Genomic DNA, 27,549 nt, shown 5'->3' with positions numbered 1-27,549 from the left:
TAGAACCAAAGAGTATGGATCCTTGCAGTCACGAAAGCTTCAAATCCACATTTCACCACTCTGGTTAATGTGGGTTGGTGAAGACGTATAGTATGTATAGTACAACCAATTTTGATGGACTGCCCTTTGCTGCCCACCATGTAGCCCGACACTACACTTTTAGACCTGTTATGCACTATCCTGGCTCAAACCCTGCTGAGCGTCCGATTAAAACACTGACGAGATCTCAATATTTAAAAGTGGCCCAAAGCCCCGTCATAGCACGAACATTACACTTTACCTATCTCAACAAATGTGGACATCATGAATCTTTGGTCTAATCTCAGATCTTGTGAGTTAGAACTCGGGGGCTCCTCATGCACAGCCAGCCAAGGATAACTCCCCGCTATAGTGACGTCACAGGAAAAGGACGTGACGTCACCTAAATATGGGCGTGGTCAAAAGCGGCCCCATCCCCCGCTCTTCCCGACCTTGCTTCCCCCCTTGCCGAGGTTACCCACATGAACAATAATAATAAATCATAGATGTACATTATGAAAGAATCAATGATTTTTCACAAAACTGCTCCTGTACGGCCTTTTGCCAATCCCCTGCTGGAGAGCCTCTTGACGATCGCACGAATCGTGTTGGTTATTTGCACATACTTCACCATGCCGGTGAGTATGGGTTGGTAAAGGAAAAGGAGGAGCATTAACGTACAAACAAAAACCTATTTTACTAGAATGCCTTCTGCTTCCCATCATGTAGCCTGTAACACCTGGTATGCGCTATCCAGACTCCAACCTCCTTAACGTTAGATGGAGACATCTGGCACATCCCCAGCAGTTTTGTCTACAGGCTCAACATATAACACAAACACACCTCCCTAACACTAACGTTAAACTTTACCTATCTCGACGAAGGTAGACATCGTGAATCTTTGATTTTTTTCGAATTCAGAGTCAGAAGTCAGGAGCTCCTCGCGTGCACAGGCAGCCCACGATAAAGTCCGACCCAGAATGATGTCACCGTGACGTCAGTTAAATATGGGCGTGGCCTGAATGTGGGTGTGGCCAACAGCGGCGGCTTCCCCGCCCCCCGCTGCCCCTCCCCGCAGGTTTCTCTCAACCCTCAGTGCGCATGCGCGGGCGGCATGTCTCGGACATCGCCTTCAGCGGCCTTTGGCGACGCGGTGGTTGTGGCGGGAAAATTAATAAAAAAAACGTCTCCGAATAACCGCGACCTTTAACTACCCTCACGGATAATCCACACGGATCTCTGGACGGCAAGGCGAAGACGATCAATGGAATAATCTCCGGTGAGAGACGGAGAGAGATGGGCAGGCGTGAGGGCGAGCCAGGTTCAACTTTGTTGAACGCTGAGCGCAGAGTGAATGGGGTTTATACTCTTTGGTTCTATTGGGTAAAGTCACGTAGGTGAAAATAAAATAACAATTTTCACCTACGTGACTTTACCCAATAGAACCAAAGAGTATGGATCCTAGCAGCCACGAAAGCTTTAAATCTAGAATTGAATGGGGTTTGCTTCACTTAGCACGCGACTTGGACACTTCGGTGTGCAAAGTGTTGTTTGGTTGTGCCGTGTAAAGGAGGAGGACATTCAGTAAATGTCGTTGGTTTGTTAATGGGAGTGTGTGGCGCGGTAATGGACTGGGTACGACTTACAACACAAGTTCTGCTCACATTGCACGCTAAGGGTTAGCACGGCGATTACTACGTGTGCATTTATTAGTTATTGTTTATGTTAAAAGTAGTATTGATTGTTAAGACAATAATGTTTAGTATTTGTAGGTGAATCATTTCAATATTGTACAGTATAGCATTGTCCTGCTGTATGGCTCTCACGTGGCGAGCATCAGTGCAGCAATATTCAGTACGTGGTTGTAATGTACTTCTATAGCCCCCTGCCACCAGTGCAACAGTATTCAGTACGTGGTTGTAATGCACTTCTATAGCCCCCTGCCATCAGTGCAGCAATATTCAGTACGTGGTTGTAATGCACTTCTATAGCCCCCTGCCACAAGTGCAGCAATATTCAGTACATGGTTGTAATGCACTTCTATAGCCCCCTGCCACCGGTGCAGCAATATTCAGTACATGGTTGTAATGTACTTCTATAGCCCCCTGCCACCAGTGCAGCAATATTCAGTACATGGTTGTAATGCACTTCTATAGCCCCCTGCCACAAGTGCAGCAATATTCAGTACGTGGTTGTAATGTACTTCTATAGCCCCCTGCCACCAGTGCAGCAATATTCAGTACGTGGTTGTAATGAACTTCTATAGCCCCCTGCCACCGGTGCAGCAATATTCAGTACGTGGTTGTAATGCACTTCTATAGCCCCCTGCCACCAGTGCAGCAATATTCAGTACGTGGTTGTAATGTACTTCTATAGCCCCCTGCCATCAGTGCAGAAATATTCAGTATGTGGTTGTAATGCACTTCTATAGCCCCCTGCCACCAGTGCAGCAATATTCAGTACATTGTTGTAATCCACTTCTATAGCCCCCTGCCACCAGTGCAGCCATATTCAGTACGTGGTTGTAATGCACTTCTATATCCCCCTGCCACCAGTGCAGCAATATTCAGTACGTGGTTGTAATGTACTTCTATAGCCCCCTGCCATCAGTGCAGAAATATTCAGTATGTGGTTGTAATGCACTTTTATAGCCCCCTGCCACCAGTGCAGCAATATTCAGTACATGGTTGTAATGTACTTCTATAGCCCCCTGCCACCAGTGCAGCAATATTCAGTACGTGGTTGTAATGCACTTCTATAGCCCCCTGCCATCAGTGCAGCAATATTCAGTGCATGGTTGTAATGCACTTCTATAGCCCCCTGCCATCAGTACAGCAATATTCAGTACATGGTTGTAATGTACTTCTATAGCCCCCTGCCACCAGTGCAGCAATATTCAATACGTGGTTGTAATGCACTTCTATAGCCCCCTGCCATCAGTGCAGCAATATTCAGTACATGGTTGTAATGTACTTCTATAGCCCCCTGCCACCAGTGCAGCAGTATTCAGTACGTGGTTGTAATGCACTTCTATAGCCCCCTGCCATCAGTGCAGCAATATTCAGTACGTGGTTGTAATGTACTTCTATAGCCCCCTGCCACAAGTGCAGCAATATTCAGTACATGGTTGTAATGCACTTCTATAGCCCCCTGCCACCGGTGCAGCAATATTCAGTACATGGTTGTAATGCACTTCTATAGCCCCCTGCCATCAGTGCAGCAATATTCAGTACGTGGTTGTAATGTACTTCTATAGCCCCCTGCCACAAGTGCAGCAATATTCAGTACATGGTTGTAATGCACTTCTATAGCCCCCTGCCACCGGTGCAGCAATATTCAGTACATGGTTGTAATGTACTTCTATAGCCCCCTGCCACCAGTGCAGCAATATTCAGTACATGGTTGTAATGCACTTCTATAGCCCCCTGCCACAAGTGCAGCAATATTCAGTACGTGGTTGTAATGTACTTCTATAGCCCCCTGCCACCAGTGCAGCAATATTCAGTACGTGGTTGTAATGAACTTCTATAGCCCCCTGCCACCGGTGCAGCAATATTCAGTACGTGGTTGTAATGCACTTCTATAGCCCCCTGCCACCAGTGCAGCAATATTCAGTACGTGGTTGTAATGTACTTCTATAGCCCCCTGCCATCAGTGCAGAAATATTCAGTATGTGGTTGTAATGCACTTCTATAGCCCCCTGCCACCAGTGCAGCAATATTCAGTACATTGTTGTAATCCACTTCTATAGCCCCCTGCCACCAGTGCAGCCATATTCAGTACGTGGTTGTAATGCACTTTTATAGCCCCCTGCCACCAGTGCAGCAATATTCAGTACATGGTTGTAATGTACTTCTGTAGCCCCCTGCCACCAGTGCAGCAATATTCAGTACGTGGTTGTAATGCACTTCTATAGCCCCCTGCCACAAGTGCAGCAATATTCAGTACGTGGTTGTAATGTACTTCTATAGCCCCCTGCCACCAGTGCAGCAATATTCAGTACGTGGTTGTAATGAACTTCTATAGCCCCCTGCCACCGGTGCAGCAATATTCAGTACGTGGTTGTAATGCACTTCTATAGCCCCCTGCCATCAGTGCAGCAATATTCAGTGCATGGTTGTAATGCACTTCTATAGCCCCCTGCCACAAGTGCAGCAATATTCAGTACGTGGTTGTAATGTACTTCTATAGCCCCCTGCCACCAGTGCAGCAATATTCAGTACGTGGTTGTAATGAACTTCTATAGCCCCCTGCCACCGGTGCAGCAATATTCAGTACGTGGTTGTAATGCACTTCTATAGCCCCCTGCCACCAGTGCAGCAATATTCAGTACGTGGTTGTAATGTACTTCTATGGCCCCCTGCCATCAGTGCAGAAATATTCAGTATGTGGTTGTAATGCACTTCTATAGCCCCCTGCCACCAGTGCAGCAATATTCAGTACATTGTTGTAATCCACTTCTATAGCCCCCTGCCACCAGTGCAGCCATATTCAGTACGTGGTTGTAATGCACTTTTATAGCCCCCTGCCACCAGTGCAGCAATATTCAGTACGTGGTTGTAATGAACTTCTATAGCCCCCTGCCACCGGTGCAGCAATATTCAGTATGTGGTTGTAATGCACTTCTATAGCCCCCTGCCACCAGTGCAGCAATATTCAGTACATTGTTGTAATCCACTTCTATAGCCCCCTGCCACCAGTGCAGCCATATTCAGTACGTGGTTGTAATGCACTTTTATAGCCCCCTGCCACCAGTGCAGCAATATTCAGTACATGGTTGTAATGTACTTCTGTAGCCCCCTGCCACCAGTGCAGCAATATTCAGTACGTGGTTGTAATGCACTTCTATAGCCCCCTGCCACCAGTGCAGCAATATTCAGTACATTGTTGTAATCCACTTCTATAGCCCCCTGCCACCAGTGCAGCCATATTCAGTACGTGGTTGTAATGCACTTTTATAGCCCCCTGCCACCAGTGCAGCAATATTCAGTACGTGGTTGTAATGAACTTCTATAGCCCCCTGCCACCGGTGCAGCAATATTCAGTACGTGGTTGTAATGCACTTCTATAGCCCCCTGCCACCAGTGCAGCAATATTCAGTACGTGGTTGTAATGTACTTCTATAGCCCCCTGCCATCAGTGCAGAAATATTCAGTATGTGGTTGTAATGCACTTCTATAGCCCCCTGCCACCAGTGCAGCAATATTCAGTACATTGTTGTAATCCACTTCTATAGCCCCCTGCCACCAGTGCAGCCATATTCAGTATGTGGTTGTAATGCACTTTTATAGCCCCCTGCCACCAGTGCAGCAATATTCAGTACATGGTTATAATGTACTTCTGTAGCCCCCTGCCACCAGTGCAGCAATATTCAGTACGTGGTTGTAATGCACTTCTATAGCCCCCTGCCACAAGTGCAGCAATATTCAGTACGTGGTTGTAATGTACTTCTATAGCCCCCTGCCACCAGTGCAGCAATATTCAGTACGTGGTTGTAATGAACTTCTATAGCCCCCTGCCACCGGTGCAGCAATATTCAGTACGTGGTTGTAATGCACTTCTATAGCCCCCTGCCATCAGTGCAGCAATATTCAGTGCATGGTTGTAATGCACTTCTATAGCCCCCTGCCACAAGTGCAGCAATATTCAGTACGTGGTTGTAATGTACTTCTATAGCCCCCTGCCACCAGTGCAGCAATATTCAGTACGTGGTTGTAATGAACTTCTATAGCCCCCTGCCACCGGTGCAGCAATATTCAGTACGTGGTTGTAATGCACTTCTATAGCCCCCTGCCACCAGTGCAGCAATATTCAGTACGTGGTTGTAATGTACTTCTATAGCCCCCTGCCATCAGTGCAGAAATATTCAGTATGTGGTTGTAATGCACTTCTATAGCCCCCTGCCACCAGTGCAGCAATATTCAGTACATTGTTGTAATCCACTTCTATAGCCCCCTGCCACCAGTGCAGCCATATTCAGTACGTGGTTGTAATGCACTTTTATAGCCCCCTGCCACCAGTGCAGCAATATTCAGTACATGGTTGTAATGTACTTCTGTAGCCCCCTGCCACCAGTGCAGCAATATTCAGTACGTGGTTGTAATGCACTTCTATAGCCCCCTGCCATCAGTGCAGCAATATTCAGTGCATGGTTGTAATGCACTTCTATAGCCCCCTGCCACCAGTGCAGCAATATTCAGTACGTGGTTGTAATGCACTTCTATAGCTCCCTGCCACCAGTTCAGCAATATTCAGTACGTGGTTGTAATGTACTTCTATAGCCCCCTGCCACCAGTGCAGCAATATTCAGTACGTGGTTGTAATGTACTTCTATAGCCCCCTGCCACCAGTGCAGCAATATTCAGTACGTGGTTGTAATGCACTTCTATAGCCCCCTGCCACCAGTTCAGCAGTATTCAGTACGTGGTTGTAATGCACTTCTATAGCCCCCTGACATTGTGCAGCAATGTTCAGTACATTGTTGTAATGCACTTCTATAGCCCCCTGCCATCACCAAATTCACACTGACCAGCGTGGTGAAGTACGGTAAATAACCCCTCCCCCTGGGAGCTGCATAGCATGGGACAGCTGTCAGCCAGCAATGGATTGAAAAAGGAGCTGTACTCTGCACACGTTGTTATTCAGGGTAGGGTAAGGAACTTGGAGGTTCGGTATGCATAATGTGCTCGGAAAGTATTGTATTCTGTATGTGTGTTGAATCTCTTTCGCACCGTACCAAGCCCACCGTGCTCTTCGGAGGTGCGATAATATATAAATATAAGTAGTCATACTACTGTAATACCACTATTAATATGTAGCATTCATTTTATTAGTAGTACTGTAATTTGTTGATATGCAGGTGTACATGCCAAACGTTAACCAATGTTAAATGTTAAGCCTTCTCTTTTGAATACAGTGTGTTTTAAACATGGAGTTGTCTCCAGCTAATTCTTAAATGTATATCATTCATAATGTAGTAGTAAGCAGGTAGAGCATTTATGACACTTCAATTGTACATAGAGCTTGCAGGTGTGATGAAGGAAAGCATGGGAAAGGCTGGAATTTTTGTTGAAAAAAGGACAACAGCCACAGTAGCTTAAGAGACCTAACGCTGAAGCTGCTAACGCGAAGTGGTCGACGCTGGCCCATGCGTTGTGACGTCGGACCCACTTTCCGCACACAGCAGCTCCTCATGGTGCCCCCCATACCAGGACCAGTGGTGACCTGGTAGCCACAGCCATTCCTCTCCCTGGCCCCATCCGGTTCGGGCATCCCAAATCGTACAAAATGAACTGCAACGGTGGTGAGACAAACAGCCCTTCGGGCGACAGCACGGTGACGGACACAAGCCCTCGCGGCAGCCAGGGCAGCTCGCTGCTCCGGACCGGAAGCGGGGGCTAGCACAGCCCTGTGGTGTGCGGAGAGCAGTGCTGCTCGTAGGCGAGCGGTGCGCTGGACGCCTACATCGAGGACTTTGAGCAGAGCGGAATCTGTGCGTCACCGCTACCCAGGATACGTGCAGAGCACAGCACCGCGCAGCATGGCGGAGCGGAGACGCGCGGAGGAGAGGAGGATGCACAGTGTGGATGAAGGTGGGTTGCGCCTCTCGCCACGCGAGGAATCGCTCCGTGGTGCTTGCGCTCGAGTGGCTATCGAGTGTGCAGGCGGTGCAATGGTATCGAAGCTATAGTAATAGGTTTTTACCCTTTTATCTGGCACAAACACTGACACCTTTATACAAGGGATCATGTTTGCAATAACCACAACACAAGTAGTCAAAATGCAAACAAAAAAGACAACTGATAATATGCACTGTCCTTGAATTTGATTGGTCCACACCCGAGACGGCTTTTCTGAGATCCCAGTCTCCACTGGTGTTGGACCAGAAGACGCAAAAAGGCGTCTTCTTATTCTTAGCGTCTTCTTGTTTGCATTTTGACTACTTGCGTTGTGGTTATCGCAAACATGATCCCTTGTATAAAAGTGTCAGTTTTTGTGCCAGATAAAAGGGTAAAAACCTATTACTATATCTTGTTACTGGCAAAGGAGGTCTCATAAGGTATCGAAGCTAGTTGACTGGATGGGGGATAATTGGAGAGGAGAACCCCATTTTTTTTGCTTGTACTGGGTGCTTGTCAATTATGCTATGCTATCATGAATGTAATGTAATTCCCCTAGAAAAAAAACCCTTAATAAGGTCTAAAGATACATTTTCGTGAGAGTCCCACACTGGGATGCTTGGCAAATTCCATTAATGAGTTCATTTTATGTCAGAGAAAACTATCCACAGTAAGCACACGCATATGAGAGGATAGCATAGGTCTGAACAGATAGGTCGGTGCATGCATTTCTTTCTCCTGTCATCTTCCAGCAACTTCACTGATTATCGAGTTTGTAAAGTTTGTGAAATCTAAGTGATCCTCCAACCTTTGTGTCAAAATTTGCAGATCCTAGACTGGACACATCTGAAGTTTAAACAATAACAGCTCATGCACTGATTTATCCCATATTCTCACAAACTCCACAAACGGATAACATCATTAGTTACTGATGGTGCAAAGTAAGGCAACATTGCAGGATTGCCATTCAGGGGTCAAGGAATCTAGGGGAGAGCAAATTCATTGTGTACCAGTAAAATGTCTGTGGGTCTTACATTGCAGGTGGCATGCTGCTTGTGGAGGACCTCATCTCGGGCACGTGCAGCCTCACTGCTGCGCTGCAGCGGTCGTGGCTCATAGCCCGACGGTCAGTCTAACCACGGACCAGCTCCTAGCGGCGCCAGTTGACGGTTCCTCCAAGTCCTTGCTCCGCTCGCCTGGCGCCCACCGAGACCTCACAGTGTCGCACAGAGGCAAGCGGTCATCTCTCGGGGTCACCGCGCACAGCTTCGGCGCATCATTGGTGAGGGGCAATAAGCCAACTAAACGGTTGAGCTCAACAGCGAGAAGCAACAAGGCCGTGATGCCATTAAATTTGTCGGCAAAGCCCGAAAATTATTTCTTTTCTAACCAGACGAATGTTTTGTTGTACTTATGGAGCAGTGAAGCAAGTAGGCGTGAGCACTTGCCGAACGGCGGCTGTGCGACAAGTACCTATCTCAGGTGGTTGACAAGCCAAAAGGATAAGCTGGATGTGTCGGGGATCACGAGCATTCCTGAGCTCAGGTACCCGGCCTGGCTGCGTGACTGCGATGTGGACTCCCAGACCAGCAGCCACGAGACGGATACCAGCACAAAGAGAGCAGGTACCGCTCAGAGCCCGCAAAGCAGACCAAAGTACCCAGAGTGGCTCAAAGTTTTGGATATCTCCGGCCTTACGAATGTAGCCAACGAGGAGCCCGTGTCAGAGGACAATAGATCCCTAGGTGTGTGTATATATATAGTCTGTATATAGCAGATGACATTTCATATGTTTTCAGGTACATATTCAGTCTTTTCTCACAGAGACGGCTGAGCGGCCACCCATGTGGTTGTGACGTGCGATGCGTGATTCTTGATGCACAGCCTCATTGGAGGAGCTGCTGAGCAGGGCGCACATGGAGTTGGACTCCCCCGGCTTGGAGGCCCCCTCCCCGGGCAGCTTCAACACGGACGTCTTTCTAGGGGCTGATCGTCCCTGGGAAAACCCCTCCACGCCATTGTGAATTTATCTTTATATCCACACTCACGCACAGCATAGAGGCTGCACCGCCTCTAAGTATGATGTCAGATTTTGAATGTTATAAGCTAAGCAGGTAAGCCTGGTTATTACTTGGATGGGAGACTGTTTTGAAATAGCATATATTATAGATTTTGGCTGCTAGGTAACCAGGAGTTAGTAATACGGCAATGGAATCTTGAATCTATATCCGGAGTTTTGCATTTTACTCCCTCTGTTTTCACCGGGTTCTCCGTTTTCCTCTCACATACCACTCGCTGATGAAATTTGCAAAATATCACTGCCAAACCCTCCTGAGACTTGGTGAGATTTTTCTGGCTTCCACCTTGATAATAAGTCAACCAAGTAATTTTCTCTCAATCGTGTCTCTTCTCAGGGCCGTGTACCACCTGTCGCGTCTGAAAGAGCTGGTTGACACCATCAAGGAGAACAAGGATGGCTGACTACCCGTGATGTAGAAAGCCCGAAAGCATTTTATGGCGGTGGTCGAGGTTTCTACTCAGAAGGATACGTTCGCTTGGTCCTGCTAATTCATGGTTGTTAAACATCAATGGTACTTCAGGTGCTGTGGTGTGAATCGCAATTACTTGTGAACTTGTGGGGCCCATGGGGCACAGTAATTGCCCTGTTAATGGAAGTGCCACAACAAAGTATTGGAAAAATGTGATAAAGTTCGTTCAGGGTTGGAGTTATTGAATGGTTGCAGCAGTATTTTGCACAGCAAATCCATACAGACTCAAATGTCACTTGAAATAGAACGGATATGTGAACAATATTGTGAGCACAACTAAACTAATTTTGGTTTTAGCCATTTTGGAAGGAGACTACTTTATTGGGAACATACATGCTAGTATTTGTGTAGTTATAAACATTTGGGAAATCACTGTAAAAGTACATTTGCTTATTTAGATTGCACTATACCTGTATTGTAAAATTTCAGAACCTTTTATGTAATTTGTAATCAATAAACCAAAGTTGCATATTGTATGCAACCCATGACTTGGATTGTTTTTATCATGTCTTGTTTAGCATGGTTGGTTATGTACAGTGTGAAAGAAATTCAACATACATTAAATATTTTCTGATATTTGAATGTTTATATTATACATGTATATTTATTTTACAATAAATCTGAAACAAAGGCTTATACACATGGAATTGAAAATATTCAGCTATGATTTGTATTTCTCAAGTATTTTAAGAAAAGTCAGCGAGTCTCGTGACATGTCTTCACATTTGGGAGTGATGATTGTGATGAATATACAGGCATTAACCTGCTTACATTCCTAGAGTATGTAAGGTGAATTTGGGCATTCTGGGTGATTGGGTTTTAGGCCAAACACAGGCAGATGGTGGGGGATAGATGTTTTCAAGCATCTATTAATTATTCATCGGCATGTACTATCTTACTATGATGTAAAGTTAAAAAACATGGTTCATGAAGGGAATGGAATAAAAACTCAACTGTGCACAAGTATGGAGGAATTAATACTTGGAATTCAATGCAAAGATCTGGCCATATGGCGTTTACTGGGCACCAGGGTTGCCAAACAACACGTGAAAGATGTGTATCAGGCACAGCCTCTGCATTATGAAAAAAATATCACTTCCTGAAGAAGTGCATTTTGCTTCTCCTGTCTTAGGTCACCATCAAAATAAATTAGAGCAAATGTGACTCGACTGACACAGGCAGCATTTATACTTGTGAAGTGTTCTCCTTCCGACGTGTGGTGTGTGTCGCACACACTGTCGGAGACGAGGTAGTTGCAGGAGACATCGTCTCTTTATTATCTTGTTCACACCAACTCCGGCCTCACTCTCTCGACCACGTTGCCATAGAGCCCGGCCTAGACACGACCCTGTCCGTGTTGCACCGACGGCGTCGACCGAGAAGGCCAACGACTGTCTGGCCACGCAATGATTGGGCGAATGCGGTGGCAACGACAGCGACGTCGAGACGAGTCCACTCCCAGAACCGGCAGCCCGGAGCTGTCGCTCTCCGCTGCTTATATTATATTCTATATTCTACTCGGTGCGGCTTGGCTCTGCCCTATCCACGCCTCCCTTCTCGAACCGACCAGAGGGTTCCAGAGGCTTCCCTATGAGGTCTTCCATGACCCTTGCCCCAATTCCTCTGCCCGGCCGGCACACCCGTATATATGCTCAACGGCGTGTGCGCAAACTTTCCACTGCAGTTGCCGCTGCTGGACAGCAGTCAGCGCTGTGTCACTACACTTGTATGAACACAAGAATTACATAATCACATCTACACTTATATGTAATGGGCTGAGATAGGCGCACACAACTTCTTGGGAGGCAACACTATTTATTAACACCAACACATTACACTTAACATAAATTTCGATTTAAAGCTTTCGTGACTGCGGGCTAACACCAATCCCGAATATCCGCCCCCACAGCCCTTTAAATAACCTCCCATACAGCCCCCCAATCGGCTATGCGTGTATGAGTGACGTCCCTGCCCTCTAACCCCCGACCCCCCCGTCCCGCGCGTGCGATTGGTGTGTCGCTCTAAAACCGACTCCAAATCCCCGCCCCGCAGCCCTTTAAACAATCTCCATTGCCCGGCATCGGCGGCAACGCGTGTGCGAAGGACGTCATTGCCCTCTGACCCCTGACCCCCCGTTTAGTTCGTGTGAGTGGTGCGCGGGGTTGTGTGAGCGGAGACGTCGCGTTTGAGTGGCTGAGAAGCGACGGATTGATTCCAGGCAGCCACGTGCCAGCCCCGAGCTATGCCCCACAAACAGGACCCGCGGACCCGAGGGGCTGCGCCGTGAGGAGAGTAGCCGGAGAGCGGCAGCCCTCTCACCGCGAGCGAGGAGTCGAGTAGCGGCTGCTCTCACTCAAGCGAGGAGTCCGGAGCCCGCAGCCCTCTCGAGATCAGCCCTCCCCCAGGGGGGGAGCCGGGGGCCCGCATCCCCCACAACTGACAACCTGTGTACCAACTGGCCGAGCGAGAGTTTGTGTGTATTTGAGCGCAATCGTGCCAGTGTTTAGCTGTACCAGGGAGTTTGATGCAGCAGATTGTTTCGGTGTAGCAGGGTGTCCGGATTGTGCCGGCACACTATCCTTCTATCTGTAATGTCGTAGGGTGAGCTCCATTAAAAGTTTACTCGGACCCCAACCTGTCAAAGCGCCTAATCTCGGAACGTGGTTCTCAACCTCGTACCTCACCCATGCTACGTACCTTTGAGACGTCCTGCTTTTACAAATGTTGATGAACTGGAGGGCAAAGGTCTGGAGGACCCCACATGGAGTCTGGTTTCTCACACCCGAGCCTCCTGTGACATTTCTGGAGGCTTCTCTGGAATCTTTGTCCCATTTATTGAGTGCAGATTTGGCTTACTTCTAGCTTCATCCCAAGACGTCATCCAGTTTGGAAATACCCGAAGGTTGTGGGAGTCGCCCCGTGCTTCAGTTTCTTTCCAACCCTCGTAATGGCCGGATGCTCACCAGCCGGAAGTCTTTTGCTGCTTACACCACGACCGAGGTGTTGAGAGCAACCATCTCGTGGCTGGTCGGCAATGGAGATGGTATTGTCGATTTGGGGAGCGTGAGTCTGTGGCGTTCGTGGTGCTGCTGTCACGGAGGCGACACGAGTTTAGGAAATTCAGTTTTGTGGGTTTCCTGTAGCGAGCACTGAAAGATCCTCTCTTCCTCTTTCTCCACCCTTGTCTCTGCTGTCTCCATGTCCCCGTTCAACTCTTTCTACACCGCTTTCCTTGAATGTGCAGCTGCCTTTACGGCCTCCCCTCTCCCCTTCTCTCCACCTCCAACCCATCTCCGTCGTAATCTCCTCCCCTTTGTTCAGGCTCTTCCCTTTCTTCCTCAGTCTATGGATGGGGTTATTGTTTATCGGGCTCTTATACAAAAAATGGAGCTTATTTTAGCCTTTGAATAGGATTTTCTGTTTTCCTTCGGTAGCGTGTTGCGCACATAGGGAAGATCGAGCCACGCCACCGGTTCCCATGATCAAAATCTTTGTCAACTTGTCTCCCTCGGTAGGAATGCCTTTCCTTCTGCAGCAAGCAATTGTCTTCTCTCTCTCCTCCGGTATTTCTTCCGATGCGCTTTCTTAATCTCGCTTGCTGTGTGTATCGACTCTATCATTCAACAAGGGCAAATAAAAAAAAAATGCTTTTTTTTCCTCCACTGTTTTACCACTATACCTCCTGAGTGGGTACTCGGAGTTTCATCTAATGTACTATTTGATGAGTCGCTTCCACACAGCACAAAGGCGGTAGCTATCCGAACTGTAAATTTTTCTTCCAATTTCGATAGATTCTCGAATTATTCTTGGGCAGTAGTAGCTAGTTTTGCACAGAACTTCAACATTAGAATCAACTGAGTGTCCTTGTTGGCACGTGTGTTCTGCTACTGCTGAACACGGGTGCCAACAAATAATACATTATTTAAATGCATGCCTATAAAGGGCAGCATACTTCAATAGGGATTACCATTGGTACGGCTATTTTAATACACAATAGACAGGAAGGACAAGATCAAAGGGCTCTCATAATGCACATGCATAATGTACGTTGACTCGGTAATCTCCCCCCCCCCCACTTTGCGCGAGAGTGCCACAAATCTGGCTGTCGCCTGATGAAGCTAGTTGTAATTACTGGCAAAACGTCGTACTCCAATTGTAAATGTTGTGGCTTGGCTCTCCAAAGTACCAGTGACGAATTGGCTTGTTCTGTTTCCGTGACAACCCTTACTAGTTGGCTGTGTCGAGTGGTGGCGGGTTTTAACGACACGTTTATATATGTATGCGATCTAATCCAAAAAACACCTCTATGGATGATATTGGGCGCGAAAGCCTACATGTTAAACCAAAATTTAAAATATATACAAAATAACAATAATTTCTAGTTTTCCTCATTCACATCGTGATTCGTATGAACAGACATGAGATGATTGAGACATGTTAAATCATAAACGTATTTATTAATATATATACAGATAGTCCTCGACTGCAATGTCCTTGTCCACGTGCAAACAGAGTTAGGATAGCAGCCTCCTTTAAAAGCCAGAGTAGATTTATACGCTGTAGAAGACAGTTGACGAATCCTCGTTGCTTGATTCCTCCTCGGATCCCTTCAGCAGTGAGTCGTCACCAGTCTTCTCTGCCTGCTCATTCTCCATGTGGCACGGCTGGGGTGGGTGCAATACGCCAGGAGACTCCTTATGCAGCGAGCAGCGAAGCAGGCCCATCTCTGCCTGCTCATCCTCAACGTGGAATTGAGGAGATGGCGGTGAGCTGGGGGCATCGGTGAGGAGGGTGTTACGGAGACGGCCCAGCTCTGCCTGCTGCAGAATCGTCTGTACGACGAAGCGCTCGCGGCGCCTGCAGGCGCGCACATGGGATGGCGTGTCCGGGATGATGTATGCAATGCAGGCCTTCGTGAGTAACACCACGTGCTGCACACGTCCACACACAGGTAAAGGATTTTCAGTTTCAGGATTTGCATGTAAAGGGTGCTTACTAAATATAATATGGCAGCATCTTAAAGTGCTTTACATCTCAGGTCAACTATTCCGGGGACCTGAAGCCCAGGGATATTATATTGTTACGTCGTTTTTCCCAATTAAATTAAGTCATTTGAGTAATTTTTGAACATTTGGCAAATTATACCGAGACACTTTTTTTGAATTACTTAATGGGTTTTTTACGTTCACTATGCAGCAGGCAACATTTATGATGTGCAGTTAATGCACCCACAGTATTCACCTGGGCAGCCGCAAATTACCGCAACAATCAGCAAACACTTACACTCGGCCATGTCACCACTACAAAGATTCCCTGTGTAGCCTTTCACAGACTGAGACAAGTGCATCTATGAAGGGTGGCACAGTGCCTGTGGGGGTGGTGTGCACCTTTATCTCGCCAGTGATGATTTTCACACACTTCATCAAGTACTCATTTTAAGACAGAATCAACTTAAGGGAAGCTCAACACTGGTTCTAATATTTTCCACTGTTGTTGGCTGTGGCCAGAAATAGTACTCCGGTCACACAGGATTGGTAGCGCAGTTCACAAACAACTACGCAGCCGCTCCCCTTCCCACACGCACACATGCTTACGTGTGACAAATTGCATCAACAACATGAATCGTCTGCTGCATGATGAAAGTGAGTATTGTATTACCACTATTATTTGTGATCTCAGAAATACTGTGCAATTGTGAGGTGTAATAGCATTACTGGCATTATCTGTAATGACCCATTGACAATGATCACGGTTTGCTCTGCTGACCTTAACAACTGCTCACAGATGAGTCTATACGATGGTGCAGTAGTGTAAGGCTTTGCACACTAGACTTGCAATCCAGAGGTCACGGGTGTGAATTGATCTTTGATCGTGGGAGTGTAAACAACGGTGAAAGGTTTTTTTTTACATTCCACTGCCTCTATCCACCAAGCAGTGTAAGTGGAATACATCCAGTCAATTGGTCGGCTGAGTTTGGTGCTGTTCAGTGCGGGAACTCCCAGCTCTTCCCAAGACGTCTGTCCAGTGTGGAAGAGCAGTTCAAATACATCTTAAGGGTCTCTCTTGAGCTCCCTATAGCAGGAGCCCTTTTGCCATCAGTGACATGAGCAAGTAATTGGAGGGCTGTACCTTTATCTTTCAATGGGTTTATGAATGTGTGTGTGTGTGCATGTTGATGTGTACCTGCATGGCAATGACGAAGGCCAGCTTTGCCGTCAGTACTTTCCAGTACTGCTTGGTGACGGAGTAGGCTTGGGGATGATCCGGCAGGTAGCGATGACCTGGATACCTACACACATACAACCACAAGCACGCATGGACTATATTGAGCAAAGTGCCTCGAAAGTAGAGTTGGCGCTAAATTGAACAAGTATGGTTGTGCACAAACGGTATATGCGTTCACAGCCCTTTAAAAAATCCGCTTCTGAAAGAGGGCCTTCCCACAACGTGCAGCTTGTGGGGGCTCTATTGACCATGGTTCACGCTGGTCCGTACCAGGTTGGTGAAGGTAGGGAGTACAGATAATGGGAGAACAATATAGCACAACTATTAATTTTTCTGATCTACCCACTGCTGACAACCTAGCTCCAAAGTCGCCTACTGCACCTGCATTGTGCATGGTGTTCATCAATCTAAGCACGAACAAGGCTCAAGCCTGCTTGACTTCCGGAATCTAAGATTAGCTGTATTCGTGGTGATTTGGTCATAGTCAAGTAAGGTTATATTAAATATCGATCAATATGGTTATATTGATTATAGTTGTGTATGCCAGCAATTCAAAAACGTTACAGAAAAGGGTTGGTAGATCGCATCAATTTCCTAACTAACTGTGCTGTGAGGTGACCAGAAGATGGCTGTAGAGCAAGTGGTTTCATGTCTGTGTGGACCTTTAAGCTTCATTTCATTATCATGGGTTCTCCAGGACCTCTTATTGCATCCCACATGCATAAGACCACCTTAAACTGGAATCCCAATGCACGGTCTTCCTGAAAAGGGATCTTGAGACTCAATTAAGCAGTCGTGGATCGATAGATAGATAAATAAATAACATTACTCTTTAGCAAGGAAACAATGAGCTGTAATTTATATCAATCTATTATTATATTTCTCTAAGTGGGACTTTGGTTGTGAAGCCATCCCACCCGTACCCACTGCTCCCCCCCTCCAATTCCCCCCCCACCCCCTTTACTGTCCCCACCCACCATGCACACTCTTCCCCCAACCCTACCACAACCCCTTACTACCCAACTAAGCCAAACCCTGTGTCCACGGTAAGGGGCAGGGCATAAACAGAGGTGGGGCCTAGGGGAAGTGTGGGTCTTAAAAGGAAAGTCACGGAGTGAAAAGAGGAAGAAAACGAGCATAATCAGGAAGGGGCGGAGCCAGGAGGACGCCACACCCAGACATCAGTGCATCACATTCGCAGGGACGGCACCCCCGATAGCTGGGCATGACACTGAATGGCACAAACCTGCAGGTTGTGTGGATTGCCGGATCAAACCAGGCTGGCAGGATGTTGGGATAATTTTGCTCCTTGAAGTTGCTGATCTTGAAAATTGAAAAGCTGTCCTCCGTGTACCCATGCATTGTAGGCGAACCTGTGCCATACTCTGCTGAGTATCCATAATAATACACCAGGCGTGGGATGATGTCCGTTGTGAATGCCAAGATGCATGACTGTGGAATTAGCATACGGAGGCACAGCGATAGCGGTCACTTAGCATGCAATGATTTGACCAAGGCTTCTGAACATCTTACCTTGGCAATTACATTAATTTTCACAAATACAATTTGGGGGGTTGCTGCCAGAGTGAAATGGTTACCATATAAGGACTTGCAATCTGGCAGTCGTCAGTTCATTCTCCTGACACAACAGTTGAAGCAATGGATCATTTTCTTAAATCTCCCCCACCTCTGTCCAATTAGCAATATAAATGGGTTCATCACTGTTTTAGCGCAGGTAATTCCACATCTTACAACATGTCTGGTCATCATGGAAGAGTAGGCCAAATACCGTGTAGAGGGGTTCTCTAGAGCTACCTTTAGTTGAGGCCCTTCTGCCAGCAGTGACATGAGCAAGCAATGGCAAGGCTTTACCTTTTGCGATTTTGGGAGAGAGTGGATAGGAGCGGTGGTGCAGTGATTCGTGCACTGCACTTTGAATTCAGCACACATGCAATTGACTTCCAGCTACGACTAACATCAGTGACGAGTGATACCCGAACCGCTCCTGGTCCCCCACTACACCTCTTCTCAAACCTGCCAGGACCAGAATGGTGAAGTATGGTAAAAAGAACCCACACGGCTAACATGACATGTTATGTCACTCATAAGATGGGATATTGAGCGAGAAAGCGAGCGGACAATCTGGCGACTTACATTGGTGATTACAGAGAGGGTGGCAACGATACTCAGAATGTCGGCCCAGGCTCCAATTCCTCTTGCTCGTGAAACCACAGGCCTCCTCATCTTTGTTACGAGCTTCCACGCGTCGACCCGCACTTCGATGATGTTGTTGAGCAGTGCGAGCAATGGCGCAAGTGGAAATGATGCCACGAAGAGAGTGACAAACCCGAATTGGATAACTGGGGTATATTTTGAGAATGGGTAGGGGGGCAAGGATAGGATAATGAGTGAAACAGGATATAGACATACACTCTTAATGCTGTTATGTTGTGATTACTTTAAGCAAACAAAACATGTTTTCAATGCATTGAATGTGTTTTAGTCAAAGGAGACCCCAAAATATGGTCACATTTTCGTGTCATTTGTTCACAAAATTATCGTGTCCATTACATTGGCCACTGACATGCGACCAGCCACTACCATCTTTAATGTTCAGCTCTGGTTCACCTGGGTTTCTTTTGCACCATTTTCCACCACTAGGTGGCTATAATAACTAGATCACATCCTGTATTGAGGACTCCATTAACCGTACCACACATTTTTAGGCATATGCACTGTGGCTGAAATGCCAACAAATCACAGCAGTTAACCACAGTGGACATGATGCACAAGAGTTTTAAATAAATAGTAAGGGGGAAAACCGTCAATCCAAGCTGACCAATGTAGCTGCATTGGTTAGCAGACAAGAGGAGCAAATATGTGCTCCTATTGTTTCTAAAACTTAACTCCGTACATATGCACATACGCGCATGCTCAAAGACAATTGTGTTACAGTATATCCATAGATTGGTGCCTATGGCCAAATCACCCAGTATGCGTCAGATTTAATCAGATCCCAGAAGTTAAGGAGAGCTGAGCCTGAAAATTGGTTGGATGGGTGACCATGCAATAGTTATTGTGGGGTTGTGAGCAGCAGAGGACAGTGCAGCAAATTACATTGTTGTATTGTACATCTAAGCTCTTACATCTGTGCTCCCTGCCTTCAACAACCCGAAGTGTGGGTAATTTCCCTCCCACAACAATGTCCGACAGATACACAGGGGCCGTACACACGTGCCTATATAGTCAAATGATACCCAATTGTGTGTGTTTTTTTTATAATAAAGTAAAACGCGTTGACTCCGTAGTGTGATCCTCTGAGCTCATTGTACCCATCTCGAGGTATTCATCAAAGAGTCCAAGTGGGCTCTGGGGCTGTAGGTTCAAGTGTTTGCTGGAAGAAGTGTTTGGTAACTGGATAAGACCATCAATGAGAAGCCAGTTTAATCGTGGTTCGGTGACAGAAAACCCAGAGTTTCACGGTTTAACCCAACATCCGAGCAGCACCACATCAGATCTCTAGACTCCTCAGCGCAGGCATACAGATATGGTCAACATATGCGTACATTAACTAATTTGTGAAATTATGAATTACATCCAAATGAAATGTAGTGTGTGCATTACTAGGACGTACCTAAAGGTGCCAGGTTGGGTTCATCCACCTTGGGGATGCTCTGCTCCACGCAGCCTCCTGCTTCCGTGCAGTCCATCCTCTTGATGTCCGAATTCTGGCTGTTGCTACTGCTGCAATTGGTGACACTGGTGGTGGTCTTCTTTCTTTTAATGGACTTAGGTCTACTTCGCTTTTCCTTCTTATTCTGCTGCAAGGTCATCAACACTTTCATGCTCGTAATAGGATCGAGAGCAGCGTATGGTTTATTCTCACTGACTGGTGAAGCAGTTTCTTGACGTGGAACTAGGCCAAAGCATTCAAGAAATTTGGATTTCATGTCATTTATCTTAACGCCGCTATCTTTTGTCGAAGTGTAATCATGTTCAGGCTTCGGTCTGAACAAGAACTGTGCGTGAAGACTTTCATGAGTTTTCAGGATTTCAATAGGACTTAAAAATCCGCAGACTGAGCACATCTCATAGGGCGATGGTGGATTCAACACCGCATTTCTCATAGGGCGATGGTGGATTCAACACCGCATTATGCGTTCTTACGTGGGCTTCTAGGCACCATGCCAGTTGGAATTTTTTTCCCACAGACGTCACAAGAGATAAGTTTTTTCGCTCTTGTAACTCTACCGGATTGAGGTGGGGTTGAGACGGGTGCTGGTGAAGTGCCATCGATGGTGAAGGCAATTCTCCCAGCACCACCATGACTCGCAGCGGAGTTGCTCTCGCACATCTGAAACAAAAGACAAAGGTCACGCACATGACACCCGTGTCACGAGTGTACTCACAAAGGCATACTTAAGGTGACATAAGATTCATATATACTACAACTCATTATACCAGAACTCCACAAAATTGCAGTTCCTATCATGTACGATTTTACCCTCTTATCCACCCAATTAATATTTTGTTTCTAAACAACAATGACTAACTACCTCCAATTACCTAATGTTACCCACCCAATAGGCCTTTCTGTATATACACACCAACAATATAATGATGGCACCACACGTTCACTCCACTATTCACAACACTCTGACTGGCAATCTCCATATAAGATTGTAATATAATTTCTGTACGAGGGCCGGTCAAAAAGTTTTGAGAATGGACACTTTTTTACAAAAAACTACGCAAAATAGTCTTCATTAAAAGTACAGTATAGTACTATTAATGGCACTTATAAGTGAACGTCATTATCTCTCATGCTAATATTACAATGTTAACTAGTTACCCAGGAAAGCTTCATTGAGTCTAAGTACTGCATTTTCAGAAAGGTCCCATTGCATTGAGATGTTTGTGTGAGTGGAACCCAGAGAGACCCCACCTTGCATATTGACAACTCCACACAGATGGATTCAACCCACAAGCTCAAAGCATTCCCTGTTCAACAAAGTACTCAGTGTAATGTTTAATATAATTTATTTGGTAATATATAGTATCGTAATTGTATAGTGAATCTACAGCAGTGTGGTATACAGTAGGGTTGGTAAAATAATACATAGTGTAATATTACAAGTCTAATATTATTATAATCTAACGTATAGGGTAGTGTATAGTAACTCAGTGTATAATTCAGTGTTGTGGTCTGTCTATGCCAGTTTATAATAAAAATATTATTTGGAGGCATATTATAATATTTTTTGCGACATAGAAGTGTAATGTATAATAACTTATTGTTAGTAGCTCAGCTTAGTGGAGAATATATTGAGTACATTTATTAAATTGATGTAGTTTATATTTAGTTCTTTCACATCGGTTTGTTGTATGATAGTTGGGTAGTTGCAGTTCTTTAGCGTCAATATACTAAATGCCTCTGTTGATATGTAAACTCTGACTTTAACATAGCTACTTCCGTGACCAGTTACATGCTAATTCCTCACATTAACATCATGCTAATCTCCCAGTTACATGCTAATTTCTGACTTTAACATCCTACTAATATCTCACATTAACACAGCTACTTCAATGCTAAATTATTCTGTTGATATGTAAACTCTTTTGGCAAGGCGCTCTGCTCCTCCCACCCAGCTTAAAATACGCTGCCAAGCTTAGCAGTGTTCATTGGAGCGCTGTCTTTCCGACAGTTCTGTTTCTTCACCTGAGGACGGCTGCTTGTGATGTGGCCGAAACGTCGTGAGAATTTTATTTTATTATGTTTTATTTTAATATTTCCCTTCTATGTGACTTCACCGAAAGAACCAAGAAGATGAATCTCTGCAGTCACGAAAGCTTTAAATCGAAATTTATTCAAATCAAGTTGTTTTCTTTTTACCACAGTACTTTATGGAATCCTCAAGAATAAATGCATTTTTAGAAGTATTAAACTACACTTGAAGATGTGTGAGAATGTAATTATGCAGATGCAAGCACAGGCAAACTCGTATCTGCATATACAAGTTTCTGGGCCTCCTCACTTCACCAAACCCGCATTGACCGGCATGGTGAAGTATGGTTAAACAACTCCCACGAACGACATGGTGTGGGGGAGGCCTCTATCAAAACGCTGGATCGACAAAGGGCTGATACATGTCACGACATTGTACGTTAAGATCGTTCTCTCGTCAGCACAAGCCGTCTATGTGGACAATAGAGGACACGACACACGTGTACACGATGTTTGTGTGCGTATATTCAGCGTGTGTATCACGTAATAATTATATAAGGTCGCGATTATGCTCAAAACGAACCAAATGTATAACATCACGAATAACTTTGGAAGTCTCCTGAGCCTGAACAATATTTGAAGTAGACACTGACCCAGTTACTATTAATAGCTCAGATGTGTAGGCTTTGACTTTAACATATCCATTTCTGTGACCAGTCACAAGCTAATCACTCAGTTATTTCAATGCTAAATTCTCCTAGTTATTTCAATGCTAAATTTTCCTGTTTGATTTTTACTAGGTGCCTCTGTGAATGTGTAGGCTTTGACTTTAACATAGCTATTTCTGTGACCAGTCACAAGCTAATCACTCAGCTATTTCAATGCTAAATTCTATGCTAATTCCTTTGTCAAGGGGTGCCTCTGTGGATGTGTATGCTTTGACTTTAACATAGCCATTTCTGTGACCAGTCACAAGCTAATCACTCAGCCATTTCAATGCTAAATTCAATGCTAATTCCTTTGTCAAGGCGCTTTGTTCCTTCTCACACAGCTTAAAGGTCTCGATCTGAGCTTGGCTTTGTTCGCTCCAGCGCTGTCCTCCAGACAGTCTCGTCCCTTCACCTGATGAAGGCCGCTTGTGTTGTGGCCGAAACGTCGTGAGAATTTTATTGTGTTATTTTATTTTTCCAATTTATTATTTTATTCTCATGCTACGTGACTTTACCGAAAGAACCAAAGAAGATGAACCAAGAATATGGCGTGTAGATGCTGCCATCTGCCGGCCACCAATGTGGCGTGTAGATTCTGCAAATTGAAAAATTAAAATAATAAATTGAAAATAATAAGCAAAAATCCAGATTCATATTCTTGGTTCTTTCGGTAAAGTCACGTAGATTTAAAAATAATGAAATAAATTAAATAAAAAAATAATCGTAAATAATAAAATTACTTTTATTTGTAATTTTGAAATTGACATAATCTACACGCCATAATCTTGGTTCTTTCGGTAAAGTCACGTAGATTTGAAAATAAAAAGAAAATAATTAAACGAAAATCATGAATTGTTATTATTATATTTTGATTTAAAGCTTTCGTGACTGCAGTGATTCATATTATTGGTTCTTTCAGTAAAGTCACGTAGAAGGGAAACAATAAAATAAAATAAATATTTTTTAAAATATTATTTAAATTTTAACTTTTCTTTTATTATTTATATTTTCTATCTACGTGACTTTACCCAAAGAACTAAGAATATAGCGTGTAGATTCTGCCAATTTAAAAATACAAAAAAATAAATGGAAAATAATAAAAGCTTTTATTATTTTCAATTTATTATTTTAAAATAAAAATTTTGTTTCATTTCTTTAATCTCTGTGACTTTACCGAAAGAACCAAGAATATGAATGTGGGTTTTTGCTTTTATTATTTTCCATTTCACACTTTTTATTTGATTTGATTTGATAATTTTTTTTATTTTCTATCGACGTGACTTTACCGATAGAACCAAGAATATGGCGTGTAGATGCTGCCAATTTAAAAATTAAAATAGATTGAAAATAATAATCAAAATCCAGATTCATATTCTTGGTTATTTCGGTAAAGCCATGTAGGTTGAAAATAAAAATAATAAAATTAAATAAATAAAAATACAAAAGATAAATGGAAAATAATGAAAGCTTTTATTATTTTAAATTTATTATTTTAATTTGTAATTTTTTTTAAAATTGGCAGAATCTACACGCCATATTCTTGGTTCTTTCGGTAAAGTAACGTAGATTTGAAAATGAAAATAATAGAATTAAATGAAAAAATACTAAATCATGATTTTTTTTACTTTTCTTTATTATTTATATTTTACCCAAAGAACCAAGAATCTGGCGTGTAGATGCTGCCACCTGCCAACGTTGTTGGCCACCAGATGGCAGCATCTACACGCCATATTATTGCTTCCTTCGGTAAAGTCACGTAGATAGAAAATTATTTGTATTTTTAAATTAAACTATATTATTTTTATTTTAAAATCTACGTGACTTTAACGAAAAAAACAAGAATTCGGCGTGTAAATGTTGCCACCTGCCGGCCACCAACGTGGCGTGTAGATTCTGCCAATTTAAAAATTAAAATAATAAATTGAATATAACAAAAGCGTAAATAATATTAAAAGCTTTTATTCAATCGATTATTTTAAAATTGTATTTTTTTTATCTCCGTGACTTTACCGAAAGAACCAAGAATATGAATGTGGGTTTTTTGTTTTTATTATTTAAAATTTCACATTTTTATTTGATTTGATATTTTTTTTTTATTTTGTATGGACGTGACTTTACCGAAAGAACCAAGAATATGAATTCCTGAAGTCACGAAAGTTTTAAGTCACAATCTACACCCAACAATGGTGGCCAGCAGATGGCAGCATCTACACGCCAGATTATTGCTTCCTTCGGTAAAGTCATAATACTGGTAGGAACCAAGTTGTAAACTGAGTGTACCAGCCTGCAATAGATTAATGTGTCCGTCCGTGCCCTTTCAATACTTTAACGAAGTGAAATCTCGTGCTGTTGGGTGTAAAATCAGCAATAGGCAGTGCAGAGACTTGCCCTACCAGCCCACCCTCCAGGGACCTGTTAATAAAATTAAAATAATAAATTGAAAATAATAAAAGCTTTTATTTTCAATTTATTATAAAATAATAAAAGCTTTTATTATTTTCAATTTATTATTTGTATTTTATTTTTTTGTATTTTAAAATTTCAAATAATAAATTTAAAATAATCAAGCTTTTATTAGTTTAAATATTATTATTTATATTTTTAAATTAAATTTAATTATTTTTATTTTCAAATCTACGTGACTTTACCTGAAGAACCAAGAATATGGCGTGTAGATTCTGCCAATTTAAAAATTAAATAATACATTTTTTATAATAAAAGCTTACATTATTTCTAAAAAATTTGTATTTTTAATTTAAAAAGCTTTTAGTATAGCTTTTATTATAATATCATAATATTATAATCAAAGCTTTTATTATAATGAAAGCTTTTATTATTTTAGGATTCTCCTCCACGGCGGCCTTTGTCTCCCCCAGTAGCGATGTTTACGACACACCGCACCAGGTACTCATCTGAGGCTGAGTCGACCTCACACTCTCTTACTGTCTCAAAACAACAACCGCCATGCGCCACTAAGTGGCGGTGACGTCACCACGACGCTTATGCCAGGCTATGTGCACATTGAGGCTACGTGAAGTGTCGATCGCCGGCTGGCAGGAGGTCACGGGGCAGACCCAGGTGCCACTGGTCGACTGACTGAGATGACTGAGATTACTGGCTGATGCACCACCTGTGCCCCCTACTGTGCCAACCTGCTGAGCTTTAGCCACCCGACGCTCCGCTCGTTTTTCTGAGCGTCGCTCCTCCGCCCTCCGTTGTTGTTGGAGGGCGACTGCCTCCAACTGCCCAGTAGAGACATCGCTGGTACCAGTCATTGGCAAGTCCACTCAGCTCCACATCCTCCTGTACCACATCACTCCATCTCTTCTCTAGTCCGTGCCACGCCCGTTTAGCTCCCTCGATCCGGCCAAACAAAAGCTGTTTGGGCATGCGGTGATTGGGCATGCGGGCTACATGGCCCAGCCAACGCAGCCTTGCCTGCTGGAGGAGTTCACCGATGGGACTTTGTCCAGATCTTTCGAGGATTTGTGAGCTCCTCACACAATCCAGCCTGGTTAAACCCAGGATTGATCGTCGGCAGGCCAGCCTAAATGTTTCTAACCGGTGAAGATGCTGCATTAGGGGGGTCCACGTTTTGCAAGCGTAGAGAAGGGAGGGAATGACTGTGGCCGAGAAGAACCGAAGCTTCATGCGGAGCGACAGACCAGGCAGCTTCCACACAACGTTACACAACCGATGAAAAGATAATGCCGCTCGACTAATTCGGAGTGAGACCTCTGCTGTTAAACCGGAGCCGATCATGAGCACACTGCCCAGGTATGGAAAACTCTCCACTCTCTCCCCAACTGCCCCATCACCGATTAGGAGTTGTGGGGGTAGAGTGCCCGATGGCACAAAATACCCAGGCAGGTGCTTCGTTTTGGTGGGGCTGATGGTAAGGCCCCACCTCTTAGTGGCACACTCCAGTTTCAGCAGCAGCGCCTCCAACTCCTCCTCTGAATGAGCAGCAATTACCAGGTCGTCGGCATACATAATGTGGTTGACCAATAGGGAGACATCCCTTGACCGCACCTGGGCATCGATCAGCCTCCCATTGTATCTGTACCGGACGTAAATTCCTCTGGTACAGCTACTGAAGGCTTCACGAACTATGTGGTCGAAATAGATGTTAAATAATGTTGGAGCCAGAGGACATCCCTGTCGCAGGGAATGGCTCTGACTCCCGGCTATGCAGTTTTACTCGGGTCTGCTCACCATCATGAAGGTCCTTAATGAGTGTGAGCAGAGGGTCAGGGACTCTGAAAGCACGAAGAACAACCCAGAGCCCAGGCCTACTGATGGTATCATAGGCCTTAACCAGGTCAATAAAGCAGAGATGTAGGTCTAGTTGGAATTCCCTCCACCTCTGCTGTAGCAGATGAACAGAAAATATGACATTTTTGCAGGACCGCCCTTTCTTGAAACCGCATTGGGACTCCGCAAGCCTCTCCTTAGCGTACCTAGCAAGGCGATGTGGAATAATCCTTGCCAGGACCTTTCCCGGCACACTGAGGAGTTAGATGCCCCTGTAGTTGTTACAGTCTGTGCGGTCCCCCTTCTTAAAGAGGGGGACCGCCAGGGCATCCTTCCAATCCTGCAGAACCCGTCCAGTGGCCCAGACTGTTGTTATGATGTCATGTAGGGCAGTCTGCGCACAAACGCAACCCTCCCTCAGCATTTCGCTTTGGAGATCATCTCTGCTC

General features: G+C 44.7%; 1 long non-coding RNA gene across 1 annotated transcript; it reads left to right on the top strand.

Annotated features, from left to right (window-relative positions):
- Nucleotides 1-1,064: 1,064 nt before the first annotated feature.
- LOC142924664 (uncharacterized) lies at nt 1,065-10,839 on the top strand. Its single transcript, XR_012941777.1, has 5 exons — nt 1,065-1,297; nt 7,447-7,610; nt 8,679-8,919; nt 9,522-9,657; nt 10,052-10,839. It is a non-coding gene; the product is annotated as an uncharacterized LOC142924664 (long non-coding RNA).
- The last annotated feature ends 16,710 nt before the right edge of the window (nt 10,840-27,549 follow it).

This window comes from Petromyzon marinus, chromosome 15 (assembly GCF_048934315.1).
Source record: "Petromyzon marinus isolate PM22_M1 ecotype Great Lakes invasive population chromosome 15, UKy_Petmar_22M1.pri1.0, whole genome shotgun sequence".
Taxonomy (NCBI): domain Eukaryota; kingdom Metazoa; phylum Chordata; class Hyperoartia; order Petromyzontiformes; family Petromyzontidae; genus Petromyzon; species Petromyzon marinus.
Note: the sequence above shows the minus strand (reverse complement) of the source record. Positions and strands in the feature narration are given on the sequence as shown.